This window comes from Mobula hypostoma, chromosome 13 (genome assembly GCF_963921235.1).
Source record: "Mobula hypostoma chromosome 13, sMobHyp1.1, whole genome shotgun sequence".
In the NCBI taxonomy this organism is placed as follows: Eukaryota; Metazoa; Chordata; class Chondrichthyes; order Myliobatiformes; family Myliobatidae; genus Mobula; species Mobula hypostoma.
Genome location: NC_086109.1, coordinates 13577069 through 13603027, shown reverse-complemented (window position 1 = coordinate 13603027; position 25959 = coordinate 13577069).

The following is a 25959-nucleotide window of genomic DNA, read 5'->3' as shown; positions in this document are numbered from 1 at the left end:
GCTCCTCTTTTCTCAATCCCTTGCTATTGGACACTGATCTACAATGGAAATACTGCCAACAGTTTCAACAGTATTGCGATGTCAATGGATTATCTTCCAATGGATTCCTCACTTTTATGGTAAACTGCCTCAATGAACATAGGACAAAGGAGGAGAATTAGGCCATTCAGCCCATTGAGTATGCTCTGCCATTCCAGCATGGCTGATTTACAAACGTATTATCCCTCCCAACCCCATTCTCCTACCTTAACCCTGTAACATTCGATGGCCTGACCAATAAAGAATTTATCAATCGTCCCATTAAATATACTCAATGACCTGTCCTCCACAGTGTCCATGGCAATGATTTCCTCAGATTCACCATCCTCTGGCTAAAGAAATTCCTTGTCATGTCTGTTTTTAATGGACATCCCTCTATTCTGAGTCTGTGCCCTCAGCGCTCAGGAGTACCACCACTATCGTCCAGTAGCACTCAGATCTATGTTGATGAAGTGCTTTGAGAGGTTGGTAATGGTTAGGACCAACTCCTGCCTCAGCAATTAGCCTGTTTCCACAATAGGTCTATGACAGTTTCTCTTCACTCCATCTTAAATCACCTGGACAATACAAACACCTATGTCAGGATACCCTTCATTAACTATAGCTCAGTGTTTAACACTATCAGTCCTACAGTCCTGATCAATAAACTATGGAACCTGGGCCTCTGTATCTCCCTCGGCAATTAGATCCTTGATTTCTAAACTGGAAGACCACAATCTCCCCCTCCACATTGACAATCAACACTGGTGCACCTCAGGGGTGTGTGCTTAGCCCACTGCTCTACTCTCTCTATACCCATGATTGTGTGACCAGGCATAGCTCAAATGCCATCTATAAATTTACTAATGATACACCCATTTTTGGCAGAATCGCAGAGGGAGACAAGAGGGCGTATAGGAGTGAGATATACCTGCTAGTTGAGTGGTGTTGCTGCAACAACCTTGCACTCAGTGTCAGTAAGACCAAAGAGTTGATTGTGGACTTCAGAAGGGATAGGACGAGGGAATATGAACTAACCCTCATAGAGGGATCGGAAGTGGACAGAGTGAATAACCTCAAGTTCTTGGGTGTCAAGATCTCTAAGGATCTAACCTGGTACCAACATATCAATGCAGCTATAAAGAAGGCAAAGCAGCAGCTATATTTCATTAGGGGTTTGAAGAGATTTGGTTTGTCACCTAAGACATTCCAAAACTTCTACAGATGTACCGTGGAGAACATTCTGACAGGCTGCATCACTGTCTGGTGTGGTGGTGGGATGGGGGGCCGGGGGCTACTGCACAGGATCAAGAGAAGCTACAGAAAATTGTAAAATTAGTCAGCTCCATCTTGGGTACTAGCCTCTGTAGTATCCAAAATATCTTCAAGGAGCAATGCCTCAGAAAGGCCCAGTCCACGCCCCATCCCAACTCCACGCCCTGTCCCAACTCTACGACCCATCCCAACTCCATGCCCTGTCCGAACTCCGCACCCCATCCCAACTCCACACCCCATCCCAACTCCACAACCTGTCCCAACTCCACACTCTTTCCCAACTCCACGCCCCATCCCAATTCCACACCCCGTCCCTACTCCACAACCAGCACAACTCCACACTCAGTCCCAGCTCCATGCCCAGTCCCAAATCAACGTCCTGTTCCAACTCCACACCCAGTTCCAACTCCACCTTCAGTCCCATCCCAAAAAAACCAGCTGCCGACCTGGCTTCCAAACCAAACCCAGGCCTAACCCGGGCATCAGCCTCAACCATAGTCTAGGTCTTCCAGCTCCTGTCAGGGTCCCAAACCTGTTCAACATCTGCCCTCGTTCCAGAACAAGCCCTGTATTCAACCCCAGCTGAAAATTCCAGACAAAAGTCTCAACCCGAAAGGTTGGCAATTCCTTTCGCTGCTGTGCTCCCCCATGTGTCTGCAGCTCCAGGTTGCACCCTGTTCCCTGCCCAACCCCGGGATCTGATACCAGGGCCAGCTGTCTGTAGCTCACTCACTTCCATACAGTGGCCACTTTACCAGGTACCTTCTGTATCTCATGGTCTTCTGCTATAGCCCATCTACTTCAAGGTTTAACATGTTGTGTATTCAGTTATGCTCTTCTGTACACTACTGCTGTAACACGAGGTTACTTGACCTTCCTGTCAGTTTGAACCAGTCTGGCCATCCTCCTCTGACCCCTCTGATTAACAAAGCATTTTTGCCCTCAGAACCATTGGTCACCATTCTCTGTAACCTCTAGAGACTGTTGTGCATAAAAATCCCAGGAGATCAGCAGTTTCTCAGATACTCAAACCACCCCATCTGGCACCAACAATCATTCGCGTAGATCCCATTTCTTCTCCATCCTGTAATTTGGTCTGAACACCAACTGAACCTCTTGACCATGTCTGCATGCTTTTATGCATGGAGTTGCTGCCACGTGATTGGCTGATTAGATATTTGCATTGCTGAGCAGATTCACAGGTGTACCTAATAAAGTGGCCACTGACTGTACATATATCTTGGGACAGAGGAGAAAAAAGTTGTTTGGAATGAGCAGATTTATCTACAAAATCGCATTGGAATTGCATGGTTTGTGACCTCTCTGTCAAATTAGAAACTAAAGTGTTCGCGTTCCGGAACTCTCCCACAAGGCAAGTATGAGAAAAAATAATAAGAGGGCAAATTATGACAAAAACGAACAAGGTTAACGAAGCAAAGAATTGTGAGACTCTGATCTGAGCAATAATGCAAGTCTGTAGGACTTTGAATTAGCAAACCACAAAAATGAATCTTTGATGAGGAACTGTATAGCAAAAACGCAAGCTCTGTGGGGTCAAAATTTAGGTCACCAACTGAATTATGGTGACTGTTGTTTCCGTGTGGTGAAAATATATTTTACAACAAACTGAAAATTTGAGTAAAAGGTCAGAAAGAGCTTGGGGACTCTTATTGAAAATGTTAAGGGCCCGTCTCCAAATCACTTCCACAGCATGAGACATTAGAAGTATGTAGGGCAAAATTTGTGTAAGTTTAAATTTGAGGAAAAGTAAATGAACTCTTCATTATATCATTGCCCAGTGCTGCTAGGGCAGTAACAGAGAGTCTCACCCACGCAGCTTGGTGAGGCCCAGTAGTGTTGAGTTTAATGCAACGCTATTATAGTCTCAGCGATCCAGGTTCAGTTCCGAGGCTGGCTGTAAGGAGTCTGTGCATTTTCCCCATGACTGTGTAGGTTTCCCCCGGGTGCTCCACTTTCCTCCCACATTCCAAAGATGCACAGGTCACATGGATGTATTCTGACCCCATGGGCTCATTGGGTCGTTACGGTGCTGTATTGCTAAATAAATAAATAAATAATGAGGAAAGATTCCTTGTTACTCATCCTTTGCACTATTTATCTACAGCCTTTGCAACTTATAGTAAGTGTTATTTCTTGCACAGTATCCTGCTGCACAATAACAAAATTCACAATATGCACACAGTAACCACTTTATTACCTCCTGTTCCTGATAATGTGGTCACTGAGTGTATGTTCATGGTCTCTTGCCACTTCAAGGTTCAACATGTTGTGTATTCAGAGATGCCCTTCTGCACACCAGTGTTGTAACATGTAGTTATTTGATTTACTGTCCCCTTCCTATCTGGGCATTCTCCTCTGACCTCTCTCTTTAACAAGGTGTTTTTGCCCACAGAACTGCTGCTCACTTGATGTTTTTTTGTGTTTCACACCATTCCCTGTAAACTTTAGAGACTGTTATGTGTGAACATCTGTAGTTTCTGAGATACTCAAACCACCCCATCTGGCACCAACAATCTTTCCACAGTTAATTACCTAGATCACATTTCTTTCTCTTTCTAATGTTTGATCTGAACAACCAACCACCCCACCTGGCACCAACGATCATTCCACAAAGCCACTTAGATTGCAATTCTTCCCCATTCTGCTGTTTGGCCTGCACAACAACTGAACCTTTTCACCATGCTTGCGTGCTTTAATGCATTGAACCGTCGCCACATGATTGGCTGAGTAGGTATTTGCATTAACAAGTAGGTGTGCAGGTGTACCTAATAAAGTGGCAGCTGGGTGTATATTGTTATTAGGAATAAGATTTATTTTTGAAACATATTAAAAAGCTTGCTGCAATGAATAAAGACAATTGTACATTAACCAGTTTTATTGTCTCTTTGGTGACTCAGTTCATAGTCATACCACATGTCAGGCAGCATCTGTGATCAAAGAAACCAAATTAATGCTTCAGGTCAAAAATGAAAGAAAAAAGAAGCAGATTCAGATTCATATATTTATGACATGTACATTGAAACATACAGTGAAGCATCAGTTATGTTAACAACAAGTTGAATCTTCGGCGCGTTAGGTGCAGCCCACAAGTGTGGCCACGCACTAATACGCCAACACACTTAGTCCACCTTGCACAGCAGCAACAAAGCAACAGTAGCAAACAAGCTCCTTTCCTTCCTCCCACACACTCACCGATCACACACACACACACACACACACACACACACACACACACACACACACACACACACACACAGAGTCCTCCAACCCCAGGGCAGACTGCCTGTGGGTCTCCAGCCTCCATTGGACTCACTGGCATCAGGCCTCAGACTGTCCCAGTGGACTTACACACCTAGGGCTTTGACTTCCAGACCAGATTGGCCTTTCTGTATTGACCCCAGGGTTTGCCAAAGGCAGGCTCTTGAGTTCTTGGTCTTGAACTCCGAAATCTTTAGCTTGTTTATCTTGGGGTTCGCTGGTCCTCGTGCCTTCTGCCTGCACGGACACATGATTCCATTGATCCCACAGGGGTGGGAAGCACCAGACCTCATCCCCTCTGGCTTTCATCCACAGATGTTCTCTGACAACATTGTCACTGGCCTGGGATCACAGTTTGGAGGGCTAGGCTCCAGCCTGACTTCTAACTCCCCATATCCCTGTCTCTCAACCCTAACCTGATCCGCAATTCCCCTCTCTGTCCCTAAAACCATCCTTGCAAACCTGCAAAAACAACTAAATCTGGGCTGTTCGACTGCAACATGTTCACCTGAGGGGTCTAAAAAGTGATTGTTTTGTCACGTGGACCTTGCCCCCAGCCCGACACCCAAAATATCATCCGGAAGGTGATGAGATCAGAGAGGTGGGATAGGGCCTGTAAGTGATGTAAAACCTCTGAAGGATATTTGACCTGAAGATATGGCATGCAATGTTGTAACTTTGTCATAATTAATGCTTAACGTTGATGACCTTTCATAAAATGAGTAGTTACAAAAAATTCTACTATTAGCCAATGAGGACAAAGCTATTCATTTTGCTCAGGAAGAGTTGTAATGAATAATGACAGACAGATTTGTACCTGTGCTCCAATGGCAGGTTTCTGGCTTCTGCTGATCAGATTGGAAGGTATCATTGAGTCATAATGTCATAGAGCACTATAGCACAGAAACAGGCCTTTTGGCCCATCAAGTCCATGCCAGCCTGGCCTCCTGCCCAGTCTCATCTACCCAAACCCAGACCATGGCCCTCCAAATCATTCCCGTCCATGTACCTATCCAAACTTAAATGTTGAAAGCAAATCTGCACCCACCATTTCCGCTGGCAGCTTGTTCCACTCGCAAACAAGAAAATCTGCAGATGCTGGAAATCCAAGCAACACACACAATTCTGGAGGAACTCAGCAGGCCAGGCAGCATCTATGGAAAAAGTACGGTCGAGGTTTCGGGCCGAGACCGCCAAAGGGTCTCACAATGTCGACTGTACTTTTTTCCATAGATGCTGCCTGGGCTGCTGAGCTCCTCCAGCATTTTTTGTGTGTGGTTTGTTCCACTCTCTCACCACCCTCTGAGTGAAGAAGTTAAGCCCTCACGTTATATATTGGGGATTTAGCAATGATTGGTTGGTGGAGCCATCATGATGGGCTGAATGGCCTCATTCTGCTCCTATATCTTATGGATCTTCTGCATCAATTTCAGAAATACCTCATAATCAGTCTCTTTGATATTCCCTTGCAGGATTGAAGTGTAAAGCTGAAAACCAAACAACCATTAGAACACAAACACAAGGAAATCTGCAGATGCTGGAAATTCCTGACGAAAGGTCTCAGCCCGAAACGTCGACTGTCTTCCAATAGGTGCTGCCTGGCCTGCTGCGTTCACCAGCATTTTGTGTGTGTTGCAACCATTAGAAGAATAAAGGATGTTTTATAGAAGTTTTCCTCTATAATTATGCAATTTATCCCTTCGTGAATACAATGCATTGCAGATTCCTCTGCCACTCAATACCTTCAGTCAGTAAAGGTTTGTAATAACATTTTATCTCTAAAGTTTAAAGAAAATTTATTATCAAAGAATGTAGATGTTACCATTTACGGCCTTGAGATTTATTTTCTTGCAGGCTTTTACAGGGAGAAATGAAATACAATAGAATTTATGAAAACCTATACATAAACAAAGATTGACAAATAACGATTATGCAAAAGAAAACAAAAATAAGAAAAATACTGAGAACAAGAGTTGAAAAGAGTCCTTGAAAGTGAATCTGTAGGTTGTAGAATCAGTTCGGAGTATCGGAGAATGAAGTTATCCTTGGCACTTTAGGAATCTGATGGTTGAAGGGTAATAACTATTCCTGAACATGGTGATGTGGAACCTAATGTTTCTGTACTTCTTGCCTGATGGTAGCAAGAAGAGGGGAAGGTCTTTGATGGTGGATGCTGCTTTCTTGTGGTAATACTCCAGGTAAATGTGCTCATTGTTGGGAAGGGCTTTACCTGTGATGGATAGGCTGTATCCACCACTCTCTGTAGCCTTTTCCATTCCTGGCCATTGGCGTTTCCATACCACACCATGATGCCACCAATTAGGATTCTCTCCACTGGGCATCCGTAGAAGATAACCATCACAGGTGCACCTCAAGGCTGTGTGCTTTGTCCCTGGCTGCTCTCTTTACACACATGATTGTGCAGCTAAGCATGGCTCCAAATTTTCCAACAATTTGTTGGACGAATCACAGGTGGAAATGAGGCAGCTTAGCGGAACATGAAAGGACACATGTTTGAGTGGTGCCACAACAACAACCTCTCACTCGGTGTCAGCAAAACTAAAGATCTGGCTGAAGGGAAAGGAGGGTGAACTCTCACTGGTCTACATTACAGGGGCAGTGGTGGAGAAGGTCAGCCACTTTTAGTTGCTCTGCCTTAACATATTGGATTTCCCGTTCTGGACTAAGCACATAGATGCAATCACAAAGAAAGCATGCCAGTGTCTTTACATTTCTCGGAGGTTAAGGAGGTCCTGTTTGTTACCAAACATTGTAAAAAACTTCTACAGATACACTTTTGAATGTATCCTGACTGCCTGCATTGTGGTCTGGTATATCAATTTTGAATGTGCAGGAGTGTAGGAAGTAGCAGAGAGTATTGGACTCTGCCTAATATATCAAAGGCACATATCGCCCCACCAGTGGCACTGTCTACAGAAGGCACTACGTCAAGAAAGCAATATCTATCATAAAAAATGATAGTTGCTTTACAAACAGAGGTGGCTAGCAGGGAGAGGCTGATGACAGGGCAAAATTGCAGTTAATAGGATGAGTTGTAAAATCAAAAAGAGTGAATACAGGACTGAAGAAGTTACATTAGGTTGGTTCTATATACCAAGAGGGGCAATTTGTGGAATGCTTACAAGACGGCTTTTTAGAGCAGCTCGTGGCTGAGCACACTAGATCAGCTATTCTGGATTGGGTGCTGTGCAATGAACCGGAGTTGATTAGAGAGCTTAAATTAAAGAAACCCTTAGGGGTAGGTGATCATAATATAATAGAATTCATCCTGTAATGTGAGAAGAAAAAGCTAAAGTCAGATATACCAGTATGATATTGGAGCAAAGGGAGTTACAGAGGCATGACAGAGGAGCTGGACAAAACTGATTGGAAAGGAACACCGACAGGGATGATGGCTAGAATTTCTAGATGTAGTTTGCAAGGTGCAGGATATATACATCCTAAGAGCAAAGAAGTGTTCTAAAGGCAAGATGACACAACCATGGCTAACAAGAGAAGTCAAAGTCAACATAAAAACCAAAGAAAGGGCATGTGATAGAGCAAAAATTAGTTAGAGGTTAGAGGATTGGGAAGGTTTTAAAAGCCAACAGGAGGCAACTAAAAAAGTAATTAAGAAAGAAAAGATGGAATATGAAGATAAGCTGGCCAATAATATTCAAGAGGATACCAAAAGTTTCTTCAGATACATCAAGTGTAAAAGAGAGGTGAGAGTGGATATCGGTCACTGGAAAATGATGCTGGAGAGGTAATAATAAGGGACAAGGGAATGACAGATGAACTGAATAAACATTTTGCATCAGTCTTTACTGTGGAAGACACTAGTAACATGCTGGAAGTTAGAGAGTGTCAGGGGCAGAAGTGTCTGAAGATGCCATTACTAGAGAGAAGGATGTTGAGAAGTTGAAAGGCCTGAAAGTAGATAAGTCACCTGGACCACATAGTGTGCACCCCAGGGTTCTGAAAAAGGTGGCTGAAGAGATTGTGGAGGCATTAGTAATGACCTTTCAAAAATCACTAGATTCTAGATTGGTTCCAGAGGAATGGAATATTGCAAATGTTATTCCACTCCTCAAGAAAGGTGAGATGCAGAAGAAAGGAAACTATAGGGCAGTTGGTCTGACCTCAGTGGGTGGGAAGATGTTGGAGTTGATCGTTATGGATGTGGTTTCAGGGTACTTGGAGGCACACGATAAAATCGGCCATAGTCAGCATGGTTTCCTCAAGGGAAAATCTTGTCTGCCAGATCTGTTGGAATTCTTTGAAGAAATAATAAGCAGGACAAACAGAGGAGAATCGGTGGATGTTGTGTACTTGGATTTTCAGAATGCCTTTGACAAGGTGCCACACATGAGGCTGCTTTATTAGTTACAAGTCCATGGTATTAGAGGAAATGATTTTAGCATTGATAAAGCAGCAGCTGATTGGCAGGAGGCAATGAGTAGGAATAAAGGGAGCTTTTTCTGGTTGGCTGCCGGTGACTAGAGATGTTCCACAGGGTTTTGTGTTGGGACCGATTCTTCTTACGTTATATGTCAATAATTTAGATGATGGGATTGATGGCTTTGTTGCAAAGTTTGTGGATGATATGAAGATAGGTGGGGGGGGGCACGTAGTTTTGAGGAAGTAGAGAGGCTACAGAAGGACCAAGACAGATTAGGAGAACGGGCAAAGAAATGGCAGATAGAATACACTTTTGGGAAGTGTATGGTCATGCACTTTGGTAGAAGAAGTAAAACGGTAGACTATTTTCTTAATGGAGAAAAAATTCAAAAATCTGAGGTGCAAAGGGACTTGGGAATTCAAAATTCCCTAAAGGTTATTTAGCAAGTTGAGTCAGTGGTGAAGAAGGGAAATGTGAGTTAGCATTCATTTCAAGAGAACTAGAATATAAAGACAAGGATGTAATATTGAGTCCTTATAAAGCACAGGTGAGGTCTCCCTTGGAGCATTGTGAGCAGCTTTGGGCCCCTTATCTAGGAAAAGATGTACTGACATTGGAGAAGGTTCAAAGGAAGTTGCAAAATGATCTTGGGATTGAAAGGCTTGTCATATGAAGAGTGTTGGCTCTGGGCCTCTACTCATTGGAATTCAGAAGAATGAAAACCTACTGAATGCTGAAAGGCCTTGATAGAGTGGATGTGAAAAGGATGTTTCCTATTGAGGGGGAGTCGAAGACTGGAGGACACAGCCTCAGGATAAAGGGGCATCCTTTAAGAATGGAGATGAGGATGACAGAGAGTGGTTTCTCTATGGAATTCATTGCCACAGGCAGCTGAGGAGGTCAAGTCTCTATGTATATTTAAGGTAGAGGTTGATAGATTCTTGGTTGGTCAGGGCATGAAGAGATAAGGGGGAGACACAGGAGATTGGAGCTGAGAGGAAAATTGGATCAGCCATGACGAAATGGCAGAGCAGACTTGATGGGTCAAATGGCCTAATTCTGCTCCTATATTTTTTATAGTTATATGATCTTATGATCTTAAACTTTTCACTTTTCATCCTTAATCCATTACCTTGAATTGTAGTCCCACCCCGGTGCAGTACAAAAAGCCTGCTTTCATTTACCCTATCTATACCTCTCATACCTCCATCAAATCTCCCCTCAGTCTTCTATGCTACAAGGAATGAAATACTAACCTATTCAATCTTTCCTTATAACTCAGGTCCTCCAGTCCTGGCAACATACTTGTAAATTTTCTCTGTACTCTTTCAACCTTACTTACATCTTTCCTGAAGGTAGGTGACCAAAACTGCACACAATATTCAAAATTAGGCCTCACCAATATTTGATACAACTACAACATAACATCACATCTCCTGCACTCGATAAACTGATGTGTAACCTCCAATGTGCCATCATAAATTATTATTTTTGTATTTGCACAGATTGTCTTTTTCACACTGGTTGCTTATCAGTCTTTGTGTGTAGTTTCTCATTGATTCTATTGTATTTCTATGTTCTACTGTGAATGCCTGCAAGAAAATGAATCTAAGGGCAGTAAATGGTGACATAATAAGTACTTTCATCATGAATTTACTTTGAACTTTGACCCGCAGGGCAAGTTTTTAAAAAATCTTGTTGGTACATCAGGTGAAGCTGCATCTGAAGAAAATATTGTTGTGTATTCCATGAAGAAATGATCCTCTCCAATTGACTATCATTTCATTAACTGCTCCAGTGTTGCCACGATGATTCTTTTCTTTGTTCATTTGACATAACTCTTATGAATTTCCATAGGGGGCTACAGACAGATTCAGTTTCTTCTCACTCAGCACAGGAGTGAGACAATCTCATCTTTTTAGCCACGTGCAGCAAGGGTAAAATGCAGATCACTCTAAACTTTTAGAACATAGAACTTTATAGCACAATACTGCGCTTTTGGCCCACAATGGTAAGCCAAAACTTTAAAACCTAATCTAAGATCAATCTAACACTTCCCTCCTTTTTTTTTAGCAAGGAACGATTTTCAGCACAGCAACACACGTAATGTGTTGGAGGAACTCAGCAGACCAGGCAGTGATTTTATCACTGGAACACTTTCAGTACACTGGATGAATTCAGCAGGTTGGGCAGCATCAGTTAGAAACGATGAGTCGACGTTTTGGGCCGGAACCCTTCGTCAGGACTGAAGAATGAAAGACGGGGAAGGATTTGAAGAATGCTTGTAGTTTCAGTTGGAAGACCAGTAATTTGAAAGACAAAGGGGTGGGGGAGGGGAAGCATTGACATCATAGCCCTGAAAACAATGGGTAGTAGAAGAAGGAGGTGGAACCATGAGGAAGCTGGGGGAGGGGGTAGAGTGAAATAGGGATAGAGGAAGGGAGGGGGAGGGAATTACCGGAAATTGGAGAATTCGATGTTCATACCAAGGGGCTGGAGACTACCTAGACGGTATATGAGGTGTTGCTCCTCCAACCTGAGTTTAGCCTCATCATGGCAGTAGAGGAGGCCATGTGTGGACATATCTGAATGGGAATGGGAAGCAGAGTTGAAGTGGGTGGCTACCGGGAGATCCTGTCTGTTGTGGCGGACGGAGTGGAGGTTCTTGACGAAGCGGTCCCCCACTCTGCGTCGGGTTTCACCAATGTAGAGGAGGCCGCACCGGGAGCACCGGATGCAATAGATGACCCCAACAGACTCACAAGTGAAGTGTTGTCTCACCTGGAAGGACTGTTTGGGGCCCTGAATGGTGGCAAGAGAGGAGGTGTAGGGACAGGTGTAGCACTTACGCTTACAGGGATAAGTGCCAGGTGGGAGATCAGTGGGGATGGACGTGCGGATAAGGGAGTCACGGAGGAACCGATCCCTGCGGAAAATGGAGAGGGGTGGAGAGGGAAAGATGTGCTTAGTGGTGGGGTCCTGTTGAAGGTGGCGGAAGTTGCGGAGGATAATGTGCTGGATCCGGAGGCTGGTCGGGTGGTAGGTGAGGACAAGGAGAACTCTGTCCCTGTTGTGGTTGTGGGAGGATGGGGTGAGGGCCGAAGAGTGGGAAATGGAGGAGATGTGGATGAGGGCATCATTGATGATGGTAGAAGGGAAACCACGATCCTTAAAGAAAGAGGACATTTGAGATGCCCTGGAACGGAAAGCCTCATCCTGGGAGCAGATGCAGTGGAGACGGAGGAACTGGGAAAACTGCAGCTACAAGCATTCTTCAAATCCTTCCCCATCTTTCATTCGAAGGGTTCTGGCCCGAAACATCGACATGGTTTCTAACTGATGCTGCCCGACCTGCTGAGTTCATCCAGCGTACTGAAAGTGTTGCTTCGATCACAGCATCTGCAGATTATTTTGTGATTACGATTTTATCACTGTATGCTTTCAACTTAATCTCCAGTTCCCAGAGATGTTTTTTGATGTTGCATGCTTCAGCTACCATGCTGAACACCAAGAGGCAGATGAAGCAGATGATTAGAAAGCAGTATATTGACCTCAATTTCTTTTTGAATGCAGCGAGGGAGCGGCTGCTCCAGGAGTACTGCATACTGTCACGATTCTCAGACTCAACAATTGATATGTTTTCCAAACAAGAAACATGCACCTCCTGTAAATAATAAAGTGGCCACTGAGTATATTCTTCCACTTTCAGGGAACTATGGCACATGTGCTTTGCTGTTCTTTGCTCCATTTCCATCCCTTGCCTTTTATTTAGTAACTCATGTAAAAGGCAATGGTACTGTTGTAAGTTTTGGCAAAACCCTAACTACATTGCACCATAGCTGGAAACAGCACAAGTGCTGCAATATTTTCAAGTTTTCTCTCAAGTTCAAATTCATGTCAAATTAACATTCAGCCATACAGGGATACCCACGAATACAGCCAAATGAGACAAGGTTACTCCAGGGCCAAGTTGCAACACACAGTACCCACAGTCACACACAGCACAAGGCACACGTAGCATACATAAAACAGCAGCAAAATACATTCACATGAAAAAAGCTAGTCCAAGTCCCTGAGTCCATTAAGGCTGCAGCAGTCTACAGTTGAACACGACACATCTTGTCTTCTGCCGGGTGAACACTAGAGGGCAGCATCGACGTGGCATCACTCCACCTCTGGCACTCTGGTAGAGTGCACCGACTCCAGCGCCTGTCTCCAAGGTGACAGTGCAGAAAGAGGCCAGGTCCTTGCTACAACTGACGCTAAGCAGCTGCCCTGTCATTTGCCCCCCGCTGTTCGCCAATAAATCAGTGAATCGGACTTGCAGCATTTCACATTAGCAATGTTCAACAGGGTCTTGTGATCACAAGGAAAGTGACTAAGATGATCATTTGCTGTTGGACTGCCTTCACGCATTGACGCCTCTCTCTCGCAGAGAGCAGCATGATCTGTACCAAGTCCAGCTCCTTCAGTTTCTCCACTAACGAGCAACTTGCTGTTGGGGTAGACCTGGAGTACGTTATGTTCTTAATGTCCAGCAGGGCCTTGCGATCGTAAGAAATTCATTTAACAATGGCTTTGCTTGTCCCCGTAGAAGCCATTGTGTCTGAGTGGGCCACCGTCTTTACTGCTATATACGCCCCATGACTACTTGCGCTATTTCTCAAGTGAAATACCAAATCTCTTGTATGCACTTTCACTCCAAGATTAACTACTTCTTTTCGAACAATCTATGCTTGCTTCTTTTGAGTTCTCCATTGTGCTTGTGTCGTTATTTGAGAATGTCTGCTACAGCAAAGCTCCAATAATCTGCTGTCTGACAATTCAGAAATTCCAGTGGTTCAATACTGTGCTGACTACCATGTTCCCTTCCACTAACCTGGCCCATGGGTCCCACACTCCCTTCCACTCATCTGAGACTCTGATCCCTAAGCTTCACTGGGGCTCTGGTTCCTGAAGTCTTTTCCACTAAGTTGGGGCTCTGGTTCCTGGGCTTACAGCATAAATTCACGAAACAGTGAACCAAGATGCCTTCCCCAACATGGGCCAGCTTGAAGAAGTCTGTGATAAATTACCACCAACAAGTCACTTGTGGAACTGGCAGAACTAACACACTTGATCCCTGTTACAACACCATCAAGAACAGTTATAGTACCATCCCAAGCCTGCACTGTGGCAAGTCTAAACACCTTCTACTCCTGGTAGAGATTGAGGACCACAGAACCAGTTGTAATGGCTGCAAAAGTATGGTCAAAGGTGGTAGAGGACTGCTTTAAGTGGTGGACTGGCCCATCTTTGGCTCTGATGGAATATGCCACAGTCGTCATTGACTTCATCAAGACCTGCATGGATGAGTGTATGCTTTTGAGAACATACTGAGCACACTGAAACCAGAAGCACTGGATAAACCAGGAGATGTACAGTCTGCTGAGGGCCAGATCTGTTGTGTTCAAGACTGGCAATCCAGAAGCCTACATAAGGTCCAGGTACAACCTATGCAAGGCCAACATGAGAGTGAAAAGTCAAATCTATGTGAAGATAAGGACACGGCATGAGTGAGCGAGGACCTCCATCAGTTAGAGTTGCCCACGGAAATTGCATCCTAGCTGTCTAGATACGCAAGCCTGGGCGGTACAATATGGAGAGCACGCCGTTGGTCATGAATCAAACAGAAGTTTCCACACACCTAATGAACCCAAAGGAACCACAGAGACTGATAGAGTTTGGTGCCAGCAGTTTCGCAGGAGTTGCTAGTCAGCATTGAATTCAATGCAGGACTGCCTTAGGAACTCCAGCTCTGGATTTTTCCCTCTGGGTTTACCCCTGAAGCTTTTCCCAGGTAGATGGGAATGGGTAGTTTAAATGATCTAGCATGGACTAGATGGGCCAAAGGGCCTGTTTCTGTGCTGTATTTTTCTATGACTCTATGTTGTAGCATGCACACATTATACACAGCTTTAACAAACTGTAACATTCAGAAATTCTAAATGTAATTGTTACTCATCGTAGTTATCATAATGTACACAGGTACGTTCCACATATTGTAGCACACACATATCGTAGCATTTAAGAATTATACATGTAACTTTCATAAATTGTAACTTCCACAAATTATACCTGTACCTTTCAAAATCTGTAGTGTTCATAAATTGTAACTTTTACAATTTGTGTGTGCAGCTTCACAAATAGTTTTCTTTGTAAGTTGTATATGTAAATTTTAAAAAAGTATAACCTCCAGAAATAATACATGTAGATTTCCCAACTTGTTCAGAAATCCTAGTATTCACACCTTCCACATATAGCTTTAACACACTGCAACCTTCAAAAATTATAAATGCAGCCTGCATAAATTGTTACAGATTATACAAAAACCCTTCACAAACTGTAGCATTCAAAAACTATACATGTAACCTTCATCTGTAATTTTCACATGATACTAGTAGCTTTCAAAAGTTCTTGCAAAAATTGTTGCATTCAGAAATTATAGCATTCACAAATGATACATGTAGTACATGTAGATTTTTTAAAATGTGGCATTGAGAAGTTATATGTCTCTTTCAAGACTAGTTAACAAATTATATACTATATGTAACTTAAACCATAATGTTCAGTAATTATACACAATACTTTCAATAACTGCAGTAATCACAAATTATACCTAAAGTTTTAACAAATTTGAACTTTCTCAAATTGTAGTGCTTGTAAACTATACATGGACATCCCATAAAAGGGAACTTCCACAAATTGTACCTAAAGAAGGGTCCTGGCCCGAAATATCGACTCCTTTATTTTTATAGATGCTGCCTGGCCTGCCGAGTTGCTCCAGCTTTTTGTGTGTGTTGCTTGATTTCCAGTATCTGCAGATTTTCTCTTGTTAGCTTTCAAAAACTTTTGCGTTTAGAATTTGTAGCATTTTCTAATTGTACATGTAAATTTTGCAAATTATGGTCTTCGCATTGTAGTGTTCATAAATTACTCACAGAGCTTCAGGAATTGTTCATATTTATATATATAGATATTACAAATTTGTAGCATTGACAACTTCTACTTGTAAATTTTATGAGTTGCAATTTTCACAAAATATATCTGTAGGTTTCAAATTTTGTTGCAATCAGAAATTGTAGCATTCTCAAATCATAGTCATAGTCATAGTCATACTTTGTTGATCCTGGGGGAAATTGGTTAACTTAGTAGCTTCTACAAATTGTATCATTTACTTATTATAAATTTAGCTTCAAAATTGTAGGATTCAAAATTATTCATAGAACTTACATAAACTGTAACTTTCCGAATTTTTACCTGTAGCTTTCAAAAGTTGTGCTGAGAAATTGTAGTATTTTCAAATTATACTGCACATGTAGATTTTACAAATGATAGTTTAGAAGATGGATATTAGCTTTCAACTTCTACAATTCACAAATTATATTGGAACTTTTACAAACTGTAGCATTCAGAAATTGTGCATTAGCTTTCAAGAACTATAAGCATCACAAATTGTGCTGAGCTTTCACAATATATAAATCAGTGTCAACTTTGAGCTACATCCGTACACCTGCTCATTAATGCAAATATCTAATGGGCCAATCAGGTGACAGCAACTCAGTGCATAAAAGCATGCCGACATGGTCAAGATGCAGTCGTTCAGACCAAACATCAAAAAGGGGAAGAAATATGATCTAAGCAAATTAAACCGTGGAATAATTATTGGTGTCATATGGGGTGATTTGAGTATCTGAGAAACTGCTGATTTCCTCGGATTTTCATGCACAACAGTCTCTAGAACTTATAGAGAGTGATGCAGAAATCAAAAATACCTCCAGTTATTTCAGGCGGTATCTGATAAGGTACTGACAAGTCACCTTCTCAGATGTAGTCTTCAGAAATTGTCACATTCCCAGATTATACATATACCTTTCACAAATTGAATGCATACATCAAAATTTCAGTAACTGTAACTTTTCAGGAATTAATACTTGTAGTTTTCAAAAGTTGTGGTGATTAAAAATTATAATATTCTCTAGCTATCCTCCTTCCCCTCCCCCTGCCGCACCATTTTATTCTGTCAACTTCCCCCTTCCTTTTCAGTCCTGAAGAAGGGTCTCGGGCCAAACCATCGACTGTTTATTCCTCTCCCCATAGATGCTGCCTGACATGCTAAGTTCCTCCAGCATTTTGTGTGTGTTGCTTTGGATTTCCAGCATCTGCAGACTTTCTTATGTTCAGATTATATGTGTAAATTGTTTAAAATTGCAGCCTTTACAAGTTGTACAGGCAGCTTTCAGAAACTGTAAAGTTCACAAGTTATACAAACAGTAGATGTAACTTCTACAAACTGTAGCAGTAACAAATTATAGATGTAGCTTCCAGAAATTGTAATGTTCACAAAGAATGTTCAGAAAACAGTAAAAACAAGGGATTTGTAGAAGTGTGAACGGGATAGGTGGCAGGAGTAACAATGAAGTGTGAGTAATGCAGGGCACCAGAACAAAGGGATCTGGAAATAGAGGTCCATGATTAATTGTAAGTGGTGTCACAGGTTAGTAGGGTCATAAAGAAAGCATTTGGCACATTGGCCTTAATAAATCAAAGTACTAAGAACGTTAGATGGGATGTTATGCTGAAGTTTTATAGGACATTGAGGCCTAATTTGGAGTGTAATTTTAGTCAGCTACCTAGAGGAAATATATAAATAAGATTGAATGGAAAAAGGAAGGAAATTGCCTTTTAAACTCACGAGAGAGCATAGGCCATCAACTTTTTGCTGTTGATGTTTCTGTAGCAGGCAGTTTCTTTTTTACGAGGTCGAGGTGCTAGCTCGACGCTCAACTCAGCACGGATGGAAAGCGTGCCAGGGAGCCAGCTGGGATCGAACACGGGAGCCTTCGCTCCGAAGTCGGGCGCAGATGCCACTATGCCACCAGCCAGCCAAAGGTTAAATGAGTACTGGTTATAAGGATGCTGCTAGGACTGGAGTTATATGGAAAGATTGAATAGGTCAGGACTTTATTCCTTGGAATGTGGAAGATTGAGAGGAGATTTGATAGAGGAATACAAAATTATGAGGGTTATAGAGAGGGTAAATGCAAGCAGGCTTTTTCTATTGAGGTTGGGTAAGACTACAAGAGGTCATGGGTTAGGGGTGAAAGGTGAAAAGTTTAAGGAGAACATGAGGGGAAAGTTCTTCACTCAGAGAGTCATGAGAGTGTGGAACAAGCTGTCAGCGGAAGTAATGCATGCAAACTCGATTTCGGCTGCTGATCTGGGACTTTAATACACGGCCATTTCTGAAGTTAACTGAGAATGATGCAAAAAACAAGAAAAAAAATCCAGTGAGCAGCATTTTTTGTGGGGGGAAAGACACCTTGTTAATAAGAGAGGTCAGCGGAGAATAGTTAGACTGGTGCAAGCTGACTTGAAGATGATAGTAACTCAAATAATCACGTGTTACAACAGTGGTGTGCAGAAGAACATCTCTGAACATATAACACATTGAAACTTGAAGTGGATGGGCTACAGATGCAGAAGACCACAGTAAGTTCCATTCCTGTACCTAATAAAATGGCCACTAAGTGTATATTACACATCTAGATTTAAGTTCCAAAATCAAATGGTAGCACGCTGGACACTTTGATTACTTTGATGGTTTCTTTCATCAGGTTTTGGGCCTTAGTTGGGTCTGGACAAATTTTGTAGCAGCTTTCTATATTGCTAATTAATTACAAAATTGGAGCTTGACTAAATACAAAGCTGGTTTAGAAATAGAGATTCTTCTACAGTTTGAGGGTGAGATCAGTAATCCTCGCTGCATTCAGCCATTTATTGAGTGAATCAGATTAACTGAAGATAGTGTTGTCATCGTGGGATCTTTATGAGAAGGCCAAGAAAAAGGATTTTCAACTGGGTACCTCTGACTGAAGGTACTTGCCAATATTTTAGATTTGCTTTTTAAAGTTGGCTGCTTCTGCTGTCATTATTAAAAAAACAGTAGCACTGTATAATGATTGTAGTACTCTTGACCAGACTGTAAAGCAATCAAATTTAGAATGAAGTTCCAAGAACACCATCTTCACTTCAAAGTATCTTTAGGCTCCTCTGTTAAAATACGTTCGGTTCTCAACCCCAGCTGTTATTTTCTTCACAGCCATTCTCCCCACATCCATCCAATACATCTTTTTATCATTCCTTCCTGTTTTCACTGTCTTCTCACCACTCCCCCAACCACCCTTTGCTTCCCCTCTTGTAATTAAACCCAAATAAAGATTTGTTGATTGGAAATCAATGCCATATGAATCAGAATTTGTTTAATGTAGTTTTACACAAATGCAATTGTAAGATTTGGGATTTCAGTTAAGGAGCAGTGATTACGGGTGAACAATAAAGAAGTCTGTGTAATTTGGTGACATTTTTACCAGCAAATGTTTCATAATCTTAGTATGAAATTCAAAATTGGACTTCTACCTCATTAAAACCATGTCTGTTTTTTGCAATTTGATTTAAAAACCTGGCCTTTTTGTGCAATTTCCGATGGATTTTTTTTTACTAGTGGGTTAAATTATTACCAGTGGACTGAGCAGCGCCGTCGTTCCTACGTGCTTCAAGGTCGCCACCATCGTCCCCATGCCGAAGAAGTCTTCAGTGTCCTGCCTTAACGGCTACTGTCCCGTTGCACTCACAACCATCATCATGAAGTGTTTTGAGAGGCTCATCATGAGGCACATCAAGACCCTGCTGCCCCCACTCACTGGAACCCCTGCAGTTCATGTACCGTCCCAACCGTTCAACAGACGATCCCATCGCCATCACCCTCCACCTGGCCCTAACCCACCTGGACAAAAAAGACAGGTACGTTCGAATGCTGTTCATAGACTTCAGTTCAGCATTCAACACAATCATTCCTCAGAAACTGATTGGAAAGCTGAGCCTACTGGGCCTGAACACCTCCCTCTGCAACTGGATCCTAGACTTCCTGACTGGGAGACCTCAGTCAGTCCAGATCGGAAGCAGCATCTCCAACACCACCACACTGAGCACGGGGGCCCCCCAGGGCTGTGTGCTCAGTCCACTGCTGTTCACTCTGCTGACCCATGACTGTGCTGCAACACACAGCTCGAACCACATCATCAAATTCGCCGATGACACCACCGTGGTGGGTCTCATCAGCAAGAATGATGAGTCAGCATACAGAGAGGAGGTGTAGTGGCTAACGGACTGGGGCAGAGCCAGTTGTTGACTTCAGGAGGACACGGAGCGACCACTCTCCGCTAAACATCGAGGACTCCTCTGTAGAGATTGTTAAGAGCACCAAATTCTTGGTATTCACCTGGCAGAGAATCTCACCTGGTCCTTCAACACCAGCTTCATAGCAAAGAAAGCCCAGCAGCATCTCTGCTTTCTGTGAAGTCTGAGAAAAGTCCATCTCTCACCTCCCATCCTCACCACATTCTACAGAGGTTGTATTGAGAGCATCCTGAGCAGCTGCATCACTGCCTGGTTCGGAAATTGCACCATCTCGGATCGCAAGACCCTGCAGCGGATAGTGAGGTCAGCTGAGAATATCATCAGGGTCTCTTTTCCCACCATTACAGACATTTACACCACACGCTGCATCCATAAAGCAAACAACATTATGAAGGACCCCACGTACCCCTCACACAAACTCTTCTCCCTCCTGCCATCTGGGAAAAGGCACCGAAGCATTCGGGCTCTCATGACCAGACTATGTAACAGTTTCTTCCCCCAAGCCATCAGACTCCTTAATACCCAGAGCCTGGACTGACACCAACCTACTGCCCTCTACTGTGCCTATTGTCTTGTTTATTATTTATTGTAATGCCTGCACTGTTTTGTGCATTTCATGCAGTCCTGGGTAGGTCTGTAATCTAGTGTAGTTTTTGTGTTGTTTTTACGTAGTTCAGTGTAGTTTTTGTATTGTTTCATGTAGCACCATAGTCCTGAAAAATGTTGTCTCGTTTTTACTGTGTACTGTACCAGCAGTTATGGTCAAAATGACAATAAAAAGTAACTTGACTTGAGTTGACTTGACTTATGTGATTGAAATAATTCAGAGGTGAATAGGCTGAAATAATAAGATTTCTAGAGAATGAAAGTGTGTGTTTAGAAACCTTTGCAGAATAAGTTTAATTGAAATTCTTTGAGGTTTGTCCTTTCCTGTGTAAGATGGTAAATTATTTTAATATTGTAAAAGTCAGAATCTAAGTTACTGGAAACCTGGAAGATGCCAATGAACTTATTTTGAAGTACTTACTTTTCCTACAGTTTTGAATTTGATTTGTTGAACTGCACGTGTTAAGGTTTTTGCTAGGAAGCTTCAGCAGAGATCTCGAAGAGTTATATACCACTTATTTTTCTCGAGTTTGTATAGGAGATACAGGTGACTAAAATTTCCACTTCTTGAGCAGAAGTTGCAATAACTAAGAGATAGTTTGAGGAAAACTATCTTTTTCAATCCAAAAATCTTAAGCTTGATGAAAAGTTTCAATAAAGATAATGTCAATAGTTTGTTTCTGTGGCTGTTGTGATAAAGGAAGGGAACACATTTAAAATAATCAGCGAGCCATCATACAGAACAGGAAGCCACCAGCCCACATAAACTGTGCTGTTCTGTTTGTTCCAATTCCCACCATCATTGCAATGATTTCATTGTTAACCATGTACTCAGTTACTCTGAAATTTACAAATGAACTTCCTTAGATTTCCCTATAATATAAGGCACGATTAAATCTTGCCTGATTTAAAAATATTTTCTTATCATCCACAGATTTAAAAGCTAGATTCTTTGCACATAACACATGAGCATGCAGGTACAGCAGGCGGTGAAAAAGGCGAATGGTATGCTGGCATTTATAGCGAGAGGATTTGAGTACAGGAGCAGGGAGGTACTACTGCAGTTGTACAAGGCCTTGGTGAGACCACACCTGGAGTATTGTGTGCAGTTTTGGTCCCCTAATCTGAGGAAAGACATCTTTGCCATAGAGGGAGTACAAAGAAGGTTCACCAGATTGATCCCTGGGATGGCAGGACTTTCATATGAAGAAAGACTGGATGAATTGGGCTTGTACTCGTTGGAATTTAGAAGATTGAGGGGGGATCTGATTGAAACGTATAAGATCCTAAGGGGATTGGACAGGCTAGATGCAGGAAGATTGTTCCCGATGTTGGGGAAGTCCAGAATGAGGGGTCACAGTTTGAGGATAGAGGGGAAGCCTTTTTGGACCAAGATGAGGAAAAACTTCTTCACACAGAGAGTGGTGAATCTGTGGAATTCTCTGCCACAGGAAACTGCTGAGGCCAGTTCATTGGCTATATTTAAGAGGGAGTTAGATATGGCCCTTGTGGCTAAAGGGATCAGGGGTACGGAGAGAAGGCAGGTACAGGGTTCTGAGTTGGACGATCAGCCATGATCATACTGAATGGCGGTGCAGGCTTGAAGGGCCGAATGGCCTACTCCTGCACCTATTTTCTATGTTTCTATGTTTCTATGTGGCTCCACACCCACAGCCTAGTCATAAATCTCACCTAGCAACCCCATGGTGTTATGGGAAATGTACCAGCATGGAAAGGTATCAGAATAGCTGACAGGCAGAAGGCAGTGAATGGGAATAAAGGGAGCCTTTTTCTGGTTGGCTACCAGTGACTAGTGGTGAAGAGGTAATGGATGCATCGGTCATGATCTAGAAACATAGAAACATAGAAAACCTACAGCACAATACAGGCCCTTCGGCCCATAACGCTGTGCCGAACATGTACTTACTTTCAAAATCACCTAAGGTTGCCCATAGCCCTCTATCTTCAAGGATCACTTGATTCTGGCATGGTTCTGGAGGACCAGAAGATTGCAGATATCACTCCACTCTTTAAGAAGTGAGGAAGGCAAAAGAAAGGAAATGATTGGCTAGTTAGCCTAAACTCAGTGGTTGGGAAAGTGTTGGAGTCTATTATTAAGGATGAGGTTTCAAGGTACTTGGAGACTGATGATAGAATAAGTCAGAGTCAGCATGGTTTCTGTCAAGGGAAATCTTGCCTGACAAATCCGTTAGCTCTTCGAAGAAGTAACAAGCAGGGTGGACAAGAGAGAGGAAGAGCATGTCATTTACTTGGATTTTTCAGAAGGCATTTGATAAGGTGCCACACATGAGGCCGCTTAAGAAGGTAAAATCCTGTGGCGTTACAGGATAGTTACTGGCATGGATAAAGGAATGGCTGACATGCAGGAGCCAGTGAGTGGGAATAAAAGGGGCCTTTTCTGGTTGGCTGCTGGTGACTATTGGTGTTCCTCAGGGGTCAGTATTGGGACCGCTACTTTTCCCGTTGTTTATCAATGACTTAGAAAATGGAATTGATGGCTTTGTGGCAAAGATTGTGGATGATACAAAGATAGGTGGGGGCGGTTAGTGCTGAGGAAGCAATGTGATTACAGCAGAGCTTGGACAAATTGGAAGAATGGGCAAAAATGTGGCAGATGGAATACAGTGTTGGGAAATGTGTGATAATGCATTTTGAAAAAAGGTACAACAGTGCAGACTATTATCTAAATGGGGAGAAGGTTCAAACATCAGAGGTGCAGAGGGACTTGGGAGTACTTGTGCAAGACTCCTAGAAGGTTAATTTACAAGTTGAGTCTGTGGTAAAGAAGGAAAATGCAATGTTGGCATTTATTTCAAGGGGAATAGAATATAAAAGCAAAGGGATAATGCTGAGCCTTTATAAGACACTAGTCAGGCCGCACTTGGAGTATTGTCAACAGTTTTGGGCCCTATATCTCATCGGAGAGAGCCCAGATGAGGTTCTCGAGAATGATACCAGGAATGAAGGGGTTAACATATGAAGAGTGTTTGGCAGCTTTGGCCTGTACTCACTGGAATTTAGAAGAATGTCGGGGGGGTGGAGTGTTGTGGGGGGATCTCATTGAAACCTACTGAACGTTGAGAGGGTTTTTCCTCTGGGGGGGGGGTATCCAGAACCATAGGGCACAGCCTCAAAATTGAGGGGTGACTTTTTAGAATAGAGGTAAGGAGGATTTTTTTTATTAGTCAGAGAGTAGTGAATCTGTGGAATGCTCTACCACACACTGCGGTGGAGACCAAGTCTGGGGGTAAATTTAAAGTGGAAGTTGATGGTTTTCTGATCGGTCAGGGTATCAAAGGTATGGTGAGAAGGCAAGCCTATGGGGTTGAGTGGGATCTGGGATCAGCGGTGAAGAAATGGTGGAGCAGACTCGATGAACTGAATGGCCTAATCCTGCTCCTGTGTCTTATCGTCTTGTGGATGGTGGGGGTATGAAGGGCTATGGTCCTAGTGCATGTCGATGAGAGTAGACAGCTTAAATGACTCGGCTCAGACTAGATGGGCCAAAGGGACTGTTTTTGTGCTGTACTTTTCTATGACCCTATGACTCTCTGTCTGTAATAGCAAATCTAATTCTGATTCTGCTCACAAAAATGCACGCTGTACTTGTCCATCATATTTTGAAAGGTCTTTGGTGATGTTTTCAAACTATAGTTATTTTGTGTTGGCATAAAACACTTGAGTGTTAATAATTAAATATTCTGGACTTCCCTTGCCTGTATTCAGGTGAGCACAGCCAGGTAACAGCCACATTTTCTCCTTCATATAAATATTATAAAGTAGCCAAACGATGCAGTTTGTTGAGTAAAGTGTTACTTCATTCAGTGGTGTCTTCTCCTGCCCAAGGGATCAAGCAGTCTTGTGGCTATTGTTACTACAACTGACCACAATTGGCCAGGATAGTTACACTGGAGCTTCATTCCTTTCTAATGTGCTCAGTTGTCCTTCCACACATTCTGCAACATGCTTCAAACCTGTCAGCAGTGGAAGTAGATACTTGTGCAAAAATGCACCTTGCAACATTCAAAACTCATTCTGCATACCTTCCATGATAATAGAGTCAAGCATTACGTTGAAATGAGGAAAAGGAACAACTTTATCTGGTCTAACTTCAGGCCCAGTGTGGCCTCCTGTATACTGGTGAGTCCCGACATAAATTGGGAGACTACTTCACCGAGCACCAACGCACTGTCCTCGCATTCCCATTCCAACATGGCCTCCTCTACTGCTGTGTCGAGGCCACACTCAGGTTGGAGGAGCAGCACCTTGTATTCCATCTGGGTAGTCTCCAACTTGATTGCATGAACATTGATTTCTCAAACTTCCAGTAAATACCGCCCCCCCCTTTCATCATACCCCATTCCTGTTTTCCTCTGTCACCTTACATCCTTACCTGCCCATCACATCCCTCTGGTGCCCCTCCTTCTTCCCTTCCTTCCATGGTCTTGTGTCCTCTCCTATTAGATTCCCCCTCTTCCAGCCCTTTATCTGTTTCACCAATCAACTTCCCAGCTCTTTTCTTCACCCCCTCCCTATCCCTGGATTTGCCAATCACCAACCATCTTGTACTACTTCCACTCCTCCCTCCACCTTTTACTCTGACTTTTCTTCCTTTCCAGTCCTGATGAAGGGTCTCGGCCCGAAACGCTGACTGTTTACTCTTTTCCATTGATGCTGCCTGGCCTGCTGAATTCCTCCAGGATTTTGTGTGTGTTGCTTGGATTTCCAGCATCTGCAGATTTTCTTGTCTAAGGGAGGTACCAAACCCACTTTTACCAAAACAATGGACAAAGGTAGTCAGTGCACAGGAGCACCACCACTATCATCCAGTAGCGTTCACGTCTACGTTGAGGACGTGGCTAGAATCATCTCCTGTCTCCGCAAGGACCTGAACCCACTGCAATTTGCCTATAGTACAATAGGTCTACAGCGGATCCTATCTCATTGGCTCTTCATGCATCTTTGGATCACCTAGATAATACTAATACAAGATGCTGTTTATTGACTACAGCTCAGTGTTAACACAATCATTCCTGCAGTTCTGATCGGAGAGCTCCAAAACCTGGGTCTTCGTACTTCCCACTGCAACTGGATCCTCACCTTCCTCACCAGAAGTCTGT